General features: G+C 45.8%; 1 long non-coding RNA gene across 1 annotated transcript in view; it reads left to right on the forward strand.

Annotated features, from left to right (window-relative positions):
- The window catches only part of LOC142031123 (uncharacterized), a 75,513-nt gene that overhangs the window by 39,787 nt on the left and 23,462 nt on the right, over positions 1 to 12,264 (forward strand). The window lies entirely within an intron of this gene.

A 12,264-nucleotide genomic window follows, 5' to 3' on the forward strand; every position in this document is an offset into this window, starting at 1 on the left:
GCAGTGCCAGGAGATTGGGTTCGCCACCCACGATGTGGAGATTAGCTGGGCGCTCTGGTTGCCCTGACTGGATTCTCCAGCATCTCTTTGGTAAAAAATCGTAGGGTTAGAACAGCTGTTTTGGGGGAATAGCGATAAACTGGGTGTGGTAGCAGAGGGACAGTGTTTTCAGGCTTTTGCAAAGCACCAAAAGGAGCTACTTGGCATGAGGAAATACCAAGCTGTTTATTTAGAATAATACATAACTGTTCCCAAGTCTGATCCAAAGCTGTTATCGTCAGGGAAAATACTACAAAGTTTTGTGGACTTGGGTTGCTCATCCGTAGACTGACATTCTGAAGCACAGCCAATTTCTTTTTATCTTGTGTTCTTGACATTTGCCTGGTAACAGGACTTCTTGCTGCAACACAGACGTTTCTAATACTTGGGTATATAGAGTTCCAGTACTTGGGTAGCTGAAATGTAATATTTTCTAGTACTTGGGTATATATAATTCCTCCATGATTTTCCTGCATCCTGTAGGTTAAAAACATCTATTTGGAGTCCAAATGGCCGTGATCCTCACCCTTTTTTTTTTGTACACAGAAACCAAAATATTTTAATCATTTTACCATGAAGAGGAATAAAAATTAATGACTTAAGAGTAATGCAAATGAGTTAGCCATTTCAATGACTGCGTGTTCGAGCCCCTGAATGTTCTGCAACGTTACCGTTAGTATCTGTTTTTTTGGTCCTTGCTTTTTTTCAGGCTGCAATTTCTATTCCTCAAGTTGTGGGAGCTTGAAAAATGCATTTGGTGAGTGAGTTCACTTAGGAAAGAAAATCACCGAGTCTGCCAGAGTCGTCAACAAGGAAAGTATGCCAAGACTGTAAAATATGCAGGCTCAGAGGGGAGTGGACGTATTTTAAAGGAGCAACTGAAACAAACCCCTCTGTTTCCGCTGGCTCTCCCTGGCAGCACTACCTGATACGCCCTTCCTCAGACGTTCGGGTTTCCAAAGGGCTGCCGGTGTCTGCCCCTCTCGGTCTTGCTCTCTCCCTTTTTTTTGGCTGGGACCTTGGAGCCCGGGCGAGGAGGAAGCATTTTTGCAGAGAGCAGCAGCTCACCTTGCTCCGGCGGGGTCTGACGTGCTGTCGGTGGGTGGCTGGGAGAAGGGCAAGAGTTTAAACCGGTTGCAGTTTATAGGCAGAGGTGACACGCACTGCTGTTTCAGCTCCAATCCTTCTTCCTCTCCCTCTTTCCCCAGGGAAGGAGCAACCCGACTCTGTCCATCCCCAGCTACCTATCTTTACTGTGGCAAAATCAATTTATTTTTTTCAAAACTAATTTTTTCTTCAGTTTTGATGAGCTGTGGCGAAGCCCTGGCCTGGCTGTGGTCCCGGCTGCTGGAGAAGCTGGCTTTCCAGCCCATGTCCGGTTTGCACTTTGGAGCCTGTCTCCCGGAGCCTTTCTGCATCGACCTTCTACTGCATGTGGCACATATGCATGATGGAGAAGGTATGCACGCTGACTTTGTGATCTAAATAAACACTCTCCTGACTCCAGTTATGAGCCTTCTGCAAAGCTTCTGCAAGTTTTTGAGTGTTTAAATCTCCTAGCCCTGTGTGCATCCTTGGGAAAAGTTGCAGTGCCCCATGGTAGCCAGCACAAAATCCAAAGTGTGGTTTCCCCGTTAGTCCTCTGACCTGGCAAAGCAGAGCCAGGGCCAGCAGCGTTGATGTAGCTGCAAGGGCTGTCGGCACCCACCGCCGAGGATTCCTTGGGGTCGCCGTGGCTCGGGAGGTGCCGTGTCACCCCTGTGCTCCCTGCCCAGCCTTGCCACTCGGGTCACCGGCCCCGAGGCGATGCCATGGGGAAAGGGGGGGTAATGAGGCCAGGAATAAGATGGCCCCAAACTGGTACCTCTTCCAGCCAGCCGCTAAATTCCAGCTGCGGGTTTTGACACTAGCTGTCAGCTCTGATTACCTGTCATGTTTGTAACAGTGCTGTCAGGCTGGCTGAGCTGCCAGCGCTTGGAGGAATCGGGGACTTTTTATGCAGGTTTGGTGTTTTTTTTTTTTTTTAGTTTTATTGATTAAATCGGCAGGGTAGTGGAGAAGTTTTTTTGCCAAATTGCAATGCAGGTTTTACTGGTGAGAAACTTTCTAGAGGAAAACGTTTTACGTTTATTTAGAAAGAAGAAGCATTAAAAAGATTAAATTTATCAGGGTCATCCAATGTAAGTCAAGAGTTCTTTTCATGTAAAATCAATGTGCGTGAATTATACGGGCAGAAATTGGAGGTTAACTCACTCATTAGTCACGTGGTGCTCAGGATAATAAATGTTTGATGCTGGAGCATTACTGATAATTTATTAGGCGTGGAGTAATAGGTAAAACAATGTGACAGGAAAGGAAGGAGAGGGGAATTAATAGGGGAAGGAAGAACGGCAGGGACTGTACAGGTCATCCACAGCTTATTGAATTTCACGTCCAAGCTCCCACTGACTTTAAAGGTATGGCGTGAGGCCATCTAACTGTGCGAATGTAGGTAGGCGAAGAGCTGGTTAATGAGAAGAGGTGTGGGAGGGAGGAGAGCCCAGGAAGGGAGGGAGGGAGGGAGGGGGCTGATGTCTGCTCCAGGGACCAGCGGTGCCTGCACCCTGCGAGTGGCTGGAGACATGACGCTTGTTTGCCTCTTGCTGGAGGGTTTCTCTGAGGGCTGGTCCTGGGTCCCACTAACATTTCCCTCCCATCGGTCTGTGCCTTCTGTTGCAGTGACATTTGTCATACTGTTGGAGCCTCTGCCTTTCAGCCAGGGTTGTTTGAAACTGGCCAAAAGCTTCTGGGGCGATGGAGGCCAGACTGGCTGGTTCGTTAAACACGCATGGCGATTGAGTGAGTTTTGTGTTATTAGGCAGTGAGGCTAGAAATGCTGATGGGATTTGTCCCAGCAGACGGCATTTCCCCTCGTTGGCCCCAGGCTGCTCCTTCCAGTGGCACAGCACAGAGAAGTTAGTCCATCAATCCTTAATGTTGCCTTCTGATGTTTTTTTTTAAATAAAATTTTATGGCTGTTATGAACCAATCTCACCGGCAGCACCCAGTTTGTGTTGTGCTGTAAAAGCATTAGAGAAGAAATGTAACGGGTTAGAGAAACAGTGACTGATTTACTGCATTGTCCTTGGCACTGAGCAATCAGCTTGGACCAGTACAACTAACCCAACCCTGCTGATAGATGCCAGTAAATGCAGTGGATTATGGACGGCCTCTCCTTTAGCAATAGTTACCAGTACTTACGTTTTGAGAAGGTATCAGCGTCTCAGATGCGAGGTGGTGTTTTGCATGTAGGAGCAAGCACTGGGCTGGGGAAGAGAAACCTCTTACGGCTTCACAGCTCCCGGGGCAAGGGAGACAACCCGGGAGGCCGCACGCAGCGTGGCGGGCACACAGAATATTTAGCATGAGGTGAGCAAGCGGAAACCCACCAGCTGGGTACGGGGTGGATTGGGATCTGGGCAGCGTGGGGACCCTGGGACTTCTGCTGGCAGAGGGGGAGGCTGGTGAGAAGGGACCTGTAGAAGGAGGATGCAGCAGCAGCAGCAGCAGCCTCGGTGCGCTGGCAGCACCAGCCTTTGAGAAGCGTCGGGAGGCTGAGGGTGAGGCGCTGGCTGGAAGAGGCTCCAGGCAGAGACCTTCCCCCCCTGCTGCACCGTCCCTGGGCCGCGCAGGGGAGCAGGGCGTCGCACCCTCCCTGCAAGGGCTCTGCTCATCCCGACGGCCGTCCAGCCCGCTCCCCAAAGGAGGGAACCCCCCCAGGGCCTGGCTCCTAGCTGGCAACGCTGTGCAAACATGAGTAACTGTCTTTGGAGAGCCCATATGTGAGGGTGGGAAATTTGGAGAGTCACTGCTGGGAGAAATTTTAATATTTGGGGAAAGAGAGAGATGAGGCTGTCTGATGGGAAATGTATCATCACAGGAGAACATGAAACTGCAATTTTGCTCTCTTGTGCAAATGGTATCCAGCAGAACTTAATATGCAACGAAGAAATCCACTTCCACTTTATCGGCCAGACTAAATCATGTTATGCACAGGAGACTTCCTTTTGCTGTGTGCCAAATAGTAATAATTCTGTGCAGACTTGTAGACAAGGAAAAAAAATAAGCCACATAAAAATACCATATGTGCCAGGCATTTTCTGTGTATTTCCTCAGACATTTGAGGAGCACAATAATAAACTACTTTTTTTTTTTTTTGTCTTTGAAAAGCAAATTAAGTTTTGTGAGAGGGGAAAGAATAGTTTCCTTAGCTTCAGATAACGGAGAACATTTCAGCCGCTCAGCTGGACTTTTTAGCAGCTCGGACAAAAGCGAGGTCAGGACACCAGCAGATACAAATTGAAGAGCATATGGCCAGTCAGACCAGACTTGCCAATTTATTGTATTCATCTAGCGAATATGTGGGGCACAGAGCAGGATAAGTAAGTCCATAAATATCAGAATAAAAAAAGATATGGAGGTGATATTAAAAGGACCTGAAAAATGGCAGGATCTGCAGGATGGGCCATGATTACCTACAGGGAACTAGCTCTGCTTTTGGAGCAGAGAACCAGCTTCATCCTCAAAACCTGCTCCCACGGCCAAGCTTTTGTGGTGGGTGTGAGGATCTGCAAGGTCACAGTGACCAGGGAACTGGAGCTTGAGGGAGGGTTTTCTTTGTTGTTTTTGGGGAAAGCCCTTTCCAACTGGAAGATGGGCTTTTAGGAAGTGTGATTAAAATGCTCACCAACATTTTAAATTTCCTTCAAAGGTGTCAGGTTCTTTGGAAGAAAATGCCGTTTTTTTCCCCAATTTCAGATCAGAAACTGTACATGGAAAGAGAGCTACTTTTCCCTTTCGTTTTTGGATGTTTCTGGAAAAAGAGGAGGTAGTTTTCAGTGAAAGGCAGAGATAACCTGCCTGCTTTCTCTTTTCTCCTCCACTAAAAGAGAGTAAAAATCAGAAAACTTTTAATAATTTTAATACACATGGATGCTTTTTCTTCTAGGATACTTTTTATTACAATACGTTCTCAATACGTTCTCAATTATTATTGTCTCTTGAAACTTCTCAAGGAACATTTAAGAGCACAACCTTCTTGGAAAGGACGAGGACGGTCTGCTCCTGTGAAGACTGGCAGAGTGTTCTCGTGTTGCTCTATGGAGATTGCTCAAGGTGGTGCCTTTTCCTAATGGAGGGGAGATCTTCTACCTGTAAATCGGGGATTATGATCAGTATTGTGCTAAAAAGGAGTCTGCCTCTATCTGGCACTTTCCTCAGGATTGTTATTATTGGTAAAAAGCTTTCCTACTTTGTAATCAGGTTGTTTGGAAAAAGGTGATAATGAAATCACATTTAATGGAAGCAAATAGAACATTAATTATGTGAGAAGTGGGTGAATTGAGGAGATCTGTTTTCTGCAGATAACTGGGGAGACTCAAGTCACTTTTGGTCTGCAGACACATGGTCATTCATATCCCTTGAATTTTTTATTTGGGATGAGCTATAATAGACGTGGAATCTAGAGAGCATCTTTCCCTCATTGCTGAGGCATCTGTCATGTTGTGCCATGCGACTTCATGTTGTTCAAATGACATCACTGGAGATAGCAGTGCAATGCAAAGCCAAGCGTGATATATATGACATGGCATGTCCAAAACAATACTTGCTTTTAGTAGATCAGTTATCCTTTAAAAGCTAGTATTTAGGTTTGTCTTAGATAATTCAATAGCTCCTGTCTCTGGTTAGGAGTGATGTCAACCTGAGTTACTGTTTCTGATGAACAGCTATGATGGGACAAGATGGCATGAAAAGGATGAAAGAACAGCACACTCCGGGTGCGCATCCCAGAGCTCTTTTCCAAGTACCTGGTCAAGGCGAGGTTCCTGGAGCTGAGCACGATAATGACGTGAGAAATAGTTGAACAGGATCTGTCACGGGCCAGCTGGCCTCAGTGATAGCATTTGCCCACCGCAGCACTCTTGAATTTTCTCTATCCTTTTTAATCCTCAGGTCACCACTAGCGTGCCTGTGTTAAGGTAGTGGAAGAAGAAGGAAAGAAAACCAAACCCCCAAACATACGTTTAGTTCCGTGAATTGGGTAAATGAGGAACTGTTGGAATCAAATGATTAAAAAACAAGCTGGGACTTAAACCCTGACCAGCCAGTTTGTCCTGAAAACTGCATCTGGTGTGACCTGGCAGAGCTCCAGGGAGAAGCTGTCCTCTCAGCCCCCTGGGAGAGCCAGGGTTGGAGAGCCTCCAAAAAGTGGGGGTGAGTCCCGGGCCTCCATAGCTTCTTCCTCTTCACAGAGGAATATTTTGAAAACTGTTTATTCTTGCACATGAAAAACAGAAATCTAGGCTGGAAGGATCTTGGGTATTTGACAGTATCTTCCCTCCTTCTCTCTTGTTTTCTCTCTCTCTCTCTCTTTCCTGCACTCCCCCTTTGATGTCTTACATATGCCCTATGCATGCTGCTAACTGTCTGTTCTTGATAGTAATTATTTTCAGTGATTGAAAACACTTATTAACTTAGTTATAAAAAAAGTTGCATATTTTTCAGAGCCCCTGTTGAGGTTAGAAGAAAAAAAGAAGGTTAAATCAGGTACCGCGCATCTGCGGTGAATAGTATTAATACCTTGTTTATTATTGCACAGCTATTAAGTGTGTTTATTCAGAAGTATTGAATAAGCAGAAAGTCATCTACATAGGACACGGCTAAAATGTCAGGCTGCAAATTAGTTTGTTTACACAGGGAGCACCGAAGATTTTAGACCTGCTCTCTTGCGTGCTGTCATGCTCCAGGTTACGGACGGTGAACCCACATTCAAATCAAAGCCATGAGTGGGATGAACTTGGTTTTTAACCCAAGCACAGTTCACCAGGAGTTATTTACATGTACTAGCTGCCGAACTGAACCCTGTTCATTGTTTCAGATGACCGCTTGCTTGTGCCCTGCAGCAGCCCCGGTGCTGGGTACCTCCTCCGGCTGTCATCTGAGAGAGTTTCCCATTGCCTACTCCAGATGCACTGAGGGGCTGCTGCAGCTGTGAAGCAGGTGTATGCCTTTCCCTGCAAAGATTTTATTTTTATTTTAGGTCGTGGACCTTTAGCTCCTAAGGCCTGACTCTGCCCACAGGCTCCATGCTGTGTTGCCAGGCTTTCTGGAGATCTCTCAGACAGTAACCGCAATTTGGGGTTGCAGCCACATAAAGGTTACTCCTGCTGTGAGAAAGGATGGTGAAGCGGTTGCACTCTGCCACTAACGATCCTTTGCCAAAGCCCATTTTGTTTTGCCATGTCGAATGTGTTTGAACAAGATCATGGAAGGATTTTCTGTTCTCTGGCTGGCTGCGGAAGCGGTATGGCAGGGAAGCTGGTGGGATAGCCTTCTTCCAGGCTGGCCTCTTGTGGTGCATCAAATCTGGATGCTGTTCCCAAGCAGATCAGCCCTGAGATCTCTGCTCACGCTGCCAATGCAAAGATCAATTAGTCCCTGTCATACAGGGTGCTCTAAGGAGGAGACCAGTGCACTACAAAGTGGTCTGGACCTGCAGAGCCATTTCATGTCTGTCACCAAAGAACTATCAAAGAGTAATGACCTTGTCGCTAGTATGCAGCTGAGATGGATGTGAAGCGATGACCCAGATGTGTAAGACTCCATCCCATAATTAGTCCTCCAAACCAACCAGCTGCTATGCCACTGCTTTTCAACTGGCTCTCACCCCGACTGCATACCCACATGGTGCTGCTTGAATAATTTCACAAAAATTTCTCATAAGTGGCATATAAATCAGTGGCAACTGTACCTTCCCTGTCTGTGCAGTGCCAGCTGTAGGCAGGTCCCCAGGTCCCACGGCTTCCCCTGTGAATGGAGATTCATCTCTTCTGCTCTTCATCACTTAGAAGGGGAGGACAGGGGGAGTTCGGGGATTTAGGGCATGGGAGGAGTACGTGGGCATCTCATCTAGCTTAGAGTTTTCCTCAGCATAGGATTTTTTGGTAGTGCAGACCTATTGTTAAAGGGACATCATCCATCCAAAAAACCCCCAAACGAAAAGCAAAGCATTTTCCCCTCTGAGTCTTCTGACAGCACTGCAGATTGCTGAAAGAAGGGTTGAGAAAATTAATCTTCATCTGGGGAGGGCTTTTTTTCCTAGTTTGTTTTTTCCACAGAATCTCACTTTCCAGCTTCTTCGTTGCTTACCAGGAGCAGTAGCCACAAATCCGGTACTGAATAGGAGCAAGGAAGACCATGAAGGGGAAAGCTGTGATTGAGGAAATGGAGCATCAGGATTTTGCCTTTTTTTCTCCACATAAACCCCCTTTTATAAAACCTATAGGGGAAAAAATATTTTAAAAATTCAATTAGTGTTGTGCTTTAGTAAACTGCATCCTAAAAAGCAGTCCATTTAAAAGAACAAAAAAAGCCTGGTTCCTGACTGCTGAACATGTTTGCCCGACCTCAGAGCTTCACTAATAACTCTACTACGTTTCTTAGCACTAGGCATCGTAGCAACTCTTCTGCAGTGTATTGCTTTACAGTGCTACGGCAGGTTGGTTGGTTTGTTTCTGAATGATTTCTAGGCATCTGAGGATACCCCAGTGGGTTAAGGCAAGCAAGGTGCTGCAGTGTTATTCTTGATGCTATTTAGCTTTTAACCCTCATGCACAGGAAGCAAAAAAGCTGGCTGTTGTAAATTAGCTCCATGTAACTCCAAGAACTAATATGAATGGAAATACTGGCTTCTTTAGCTGACTTGTGATGAAAAATATCATTCAACGGACTCAGAAAAATATTTTCTGCTCTTGAACAACGCTCAGCTGAATGGGAAGTGTAAGGGGAAAAAAGCAAGCTAAATTCTGCATTAAAACATAGCACTCTTTCCATCTTCTCTCCTTCTCTTTTTTTTTAAATGCTGATAAACATTTCCCCCCTGTTTATCATCACAACGGTCCACAGTTTTGTGTAGTGCAGCAGTGTGTAATTCAAGGCAGCACAATCTAAAGAAGCAGCTTGCTTTAAAGCTGTGTATTTTCCCAGATACAGCATTATTGGGCCAGACAGCAGGTCTGCACCTTCTGCGGCTTTAATGAGGTTCATGAAGACCAGGCAGACAGAGCAGAGTGTCACTCTCCACCTGAATCCTCTCTATGTCATTTGCCATATCTGCATTTGTGAGAATCCTGCATCCATGAGAGCTCTCCATCTTGAGATGTAAGAGTGTGGGTGTTAATAAAAATGAAGTGGTTTAAAAAAAAAGAAAAAAAAGAAAAAAAGGCTTCTGGCCAAGTTGCACTGAAGGTATTTGCCATAGGGATGATGCAGGAGGTTTGTGGTGAGTTGTTGGGTGATATGAGAAGTAAAGAACCAAACTAAAATGAAAAGAATCAAATTTTCTCCACTGAATACCTTCAGCAAATATTTCCGCATCTTCTCCAGTTACTAAATATGGTAATACTTCAAGAATTAAGAGCTGAGTGTAGGAGCATATGAAATATCAGGTCGTAGGAGGTTAAAGAAGTCTTTTGAAGTACAACTTCCCGAATAATTTTCCTCTTGCAAAAATTTGATTGCCTTTCGAATAACCCTGTTTAGAATGCATTTACTGATCGTTATCTTGCGGGCTTACATCCTGTAATGAAATCTTCCCCACCGTCATTTGGAGCATGGTCCTTCCGGAGCTGGTGGGCTCGGCCGTGGCCGTGGCTGGTGTGCTGGGGCGGTATCGCAGCTCCATCTCACCCCCCTCTCCTGACACCAGCCGCTTCCCTTCCTCTCCTTCTGCTTTTAAAGGACAGCCAAAGTGTTTCACGTGTTGAAATCCCTGTCTCGTTGAAATTGCTCTCAACTGGCTGATTTCCTTTGCCTTACAACTTGTAATTAATTAGGAAAAGGTTAATTCTGCACCTTCCAGTACCTTCTTTCTGATATTATTCAGACCATGGTTATCTTTCCCTGTCTCCTTCTTTCCTCTGGCTCTCTTGTAAAAATGGCTTTTTAGGATTAGTCAGTTTCTGATCTCGATATTTTTGTCTGTTGCCTTGTACGTCTCTATTTAAAAGCATATTACCAGTGTCACTTCATGTGAAATCCATGTAATTATTTTTTAGGTTTGAAAGGTTTTTGCTTTTAAAGGGCAAGCAACACTTTTCAGTAGTCTTTCCAGGAGCATTAAAACGCGTGGGGATTTCCAAACACAGCGGGAGGAGAGGTTTCACCATCAGCAGTGCGAAGCGTCTAGAAGAGCTAGCTGGTGTCCCTTGACACTTTCTTTGTGGAGGATGACGGTCATCTGTAGAGGCTTTTCAGAGCCTAATTTTAAGAGCATTTTAAAGAAATCTCTCGTGTGGTTACAAAGAGAGACCACCTGGATGCCTAACATCTATTGTGTGTGCCCTTCTAGGAAAATTCAAGGTAAGAAAATAAAGTTTTAGGAAATGTCAAAACCTTTCTCAAAGTATTTATTTCTGGATTCAGGGTTTTGTTTTCTCATCAAAAGTGTTAATCAAATTCAGCATGGCTTGACCAGTGGACCAGGTCCATCTTACTTGTCCTCAAAGATTATTCAGTGTCCCCAGATTCTGCTGGGTATGTCCAGCAAAATCAGGGGCCATGATGTGTTCTTCTTTAGAGATCCTTGCCCTACAGTAGTTTAATTTTCTTTGTGCCAGGAGCACCGGGGAGCGGTGTGGCACAGGCACTATGCGGTGCTCAGTTAGGGGCAAGCCACCAAATCCTGGCTGGTGGCCAGTGCATCATTGCAGCTTGCTCTCAGGAAAGATCTTCTGGCGTGGGGTGTTTGCTCTTTGTGACTGCTGCTCAGCAAGGTGGTGCCTTTCTGCTGTTCCCTTCAGGGAATGACTACAAAAAGTGGTACAGGGGCAGGGACAATCCATGTTTGGGACCCTTCTGATGGTACCAGAGATTTAGTACAGGATGGTGTGTCTTAGTCTGGTGAAGGATAGTGTTGTGTAAAGTTGTCGGTATTGCTACTCCACCATGCTATGATTAACCTGTTTTGTCATCAGAGAATGTCAATATGCACCAGCAAAAAAAGAAATCTCATCTAGGAAGGCTAAATAAGTACATAGAGCAGCCAAAGGTACAGGGATGTGGAAGGGCAGGTCAAGCCAGTGAGAGGATCATATCTAGCACTTGTGGGGGCTTTGCGGGTTGTGGTATCTCACCGGGAGGCAATACTGTTTTCACTCATGTGGATGAATATTGGTGAAGCTCTGGCAATGTAACGTAGGGCACTTGTGCAATAGGTGATGTACAAATACATCCTGCATCCATTGAACTGACCTTTCATATTCTCACAATCTGGTGTGTAAAGCACACAAAGCTCCACCAACCTTCTAGTCCCTGGCGTTCTCACAAGGGTAAGATAAGGACATGGTCAAGAGGTTTCTTCACTATATTTCTATTTTTGATAGGAGAGTGTTGGAAGTACTTCAGCTGTGCTGCTGAACTCCTGTTTTTGAGACAGCTTAGTATTTCTTAGCGTTCTGTTTTTTGCTTACTTTATTCAAGTACTAATTATGGCAACATTAATATAGACCAATTTTAATACTGAAGAAGCATGCAACAACATTTGTGAAGACATACTGCCGAGTGACATTACAGCCATCCTTGATGGAGGACAGGATGGAGGTGTACAAGGAGAACTAGGAGGATTGGGAAGGGCTTTAGGGAAAAACTTGAGTCTGAAATTTGAACTAATTAGACAGGGAGAAGCAAGAGAACTGTTGGCAGGAGCAGGAGGAGCAGAAGGGAGAAGTTCCCGCTCTAGTGAATCCCTGGTTACAGGTGAGCAGACGCCAGGAGGGTGTGGGAGAAAGAGAGGGGGAAGACAAGGTCGCTGCACTTGCTGTTACTGCTCAAAGCAGCAGCCGGCCATTCACTGCAGCATCTCTCCACCCCGAAGTCCCTAGGCTGCCTTTCCCCAGCATCGACCCAGTAGCGTTGATGGAAGAGGGCCTGCGAGTGACTGCTAGAAGCCAGCAGCAGCAAGTGTTCGTCAGGGGAGCCCTGGTGAGGGACCCAACATTCTTACCCTCTGCTCTTGACCAAAGCCAGAGGTGGGGAACTGGGCTGGCTGGACCCTTGGTATACTCTGGTATGGGGGGTCCTGTGTTCTTCGTGTAGCCTCTGGCATAGCATCTGTGGCTGCCTCAGCAGGTGACGTGTGTCAGGATGAAGTGGTTCAGTTCCCTGGGGGAGAAATGACAATGGTCATTC

This window comes from Buteo buteo, chromosome 5 (assembly GCF_964188355.1).
Source record: "Buteo buteo chromosome 5, bButBut1.hap1.1, whole genome shotgun sequence".
NCBI lineage: Eukaryota > Metazoa > Chordata > Aves > Accipitriformes > Accipitridae > Buteo > Buteo buteo.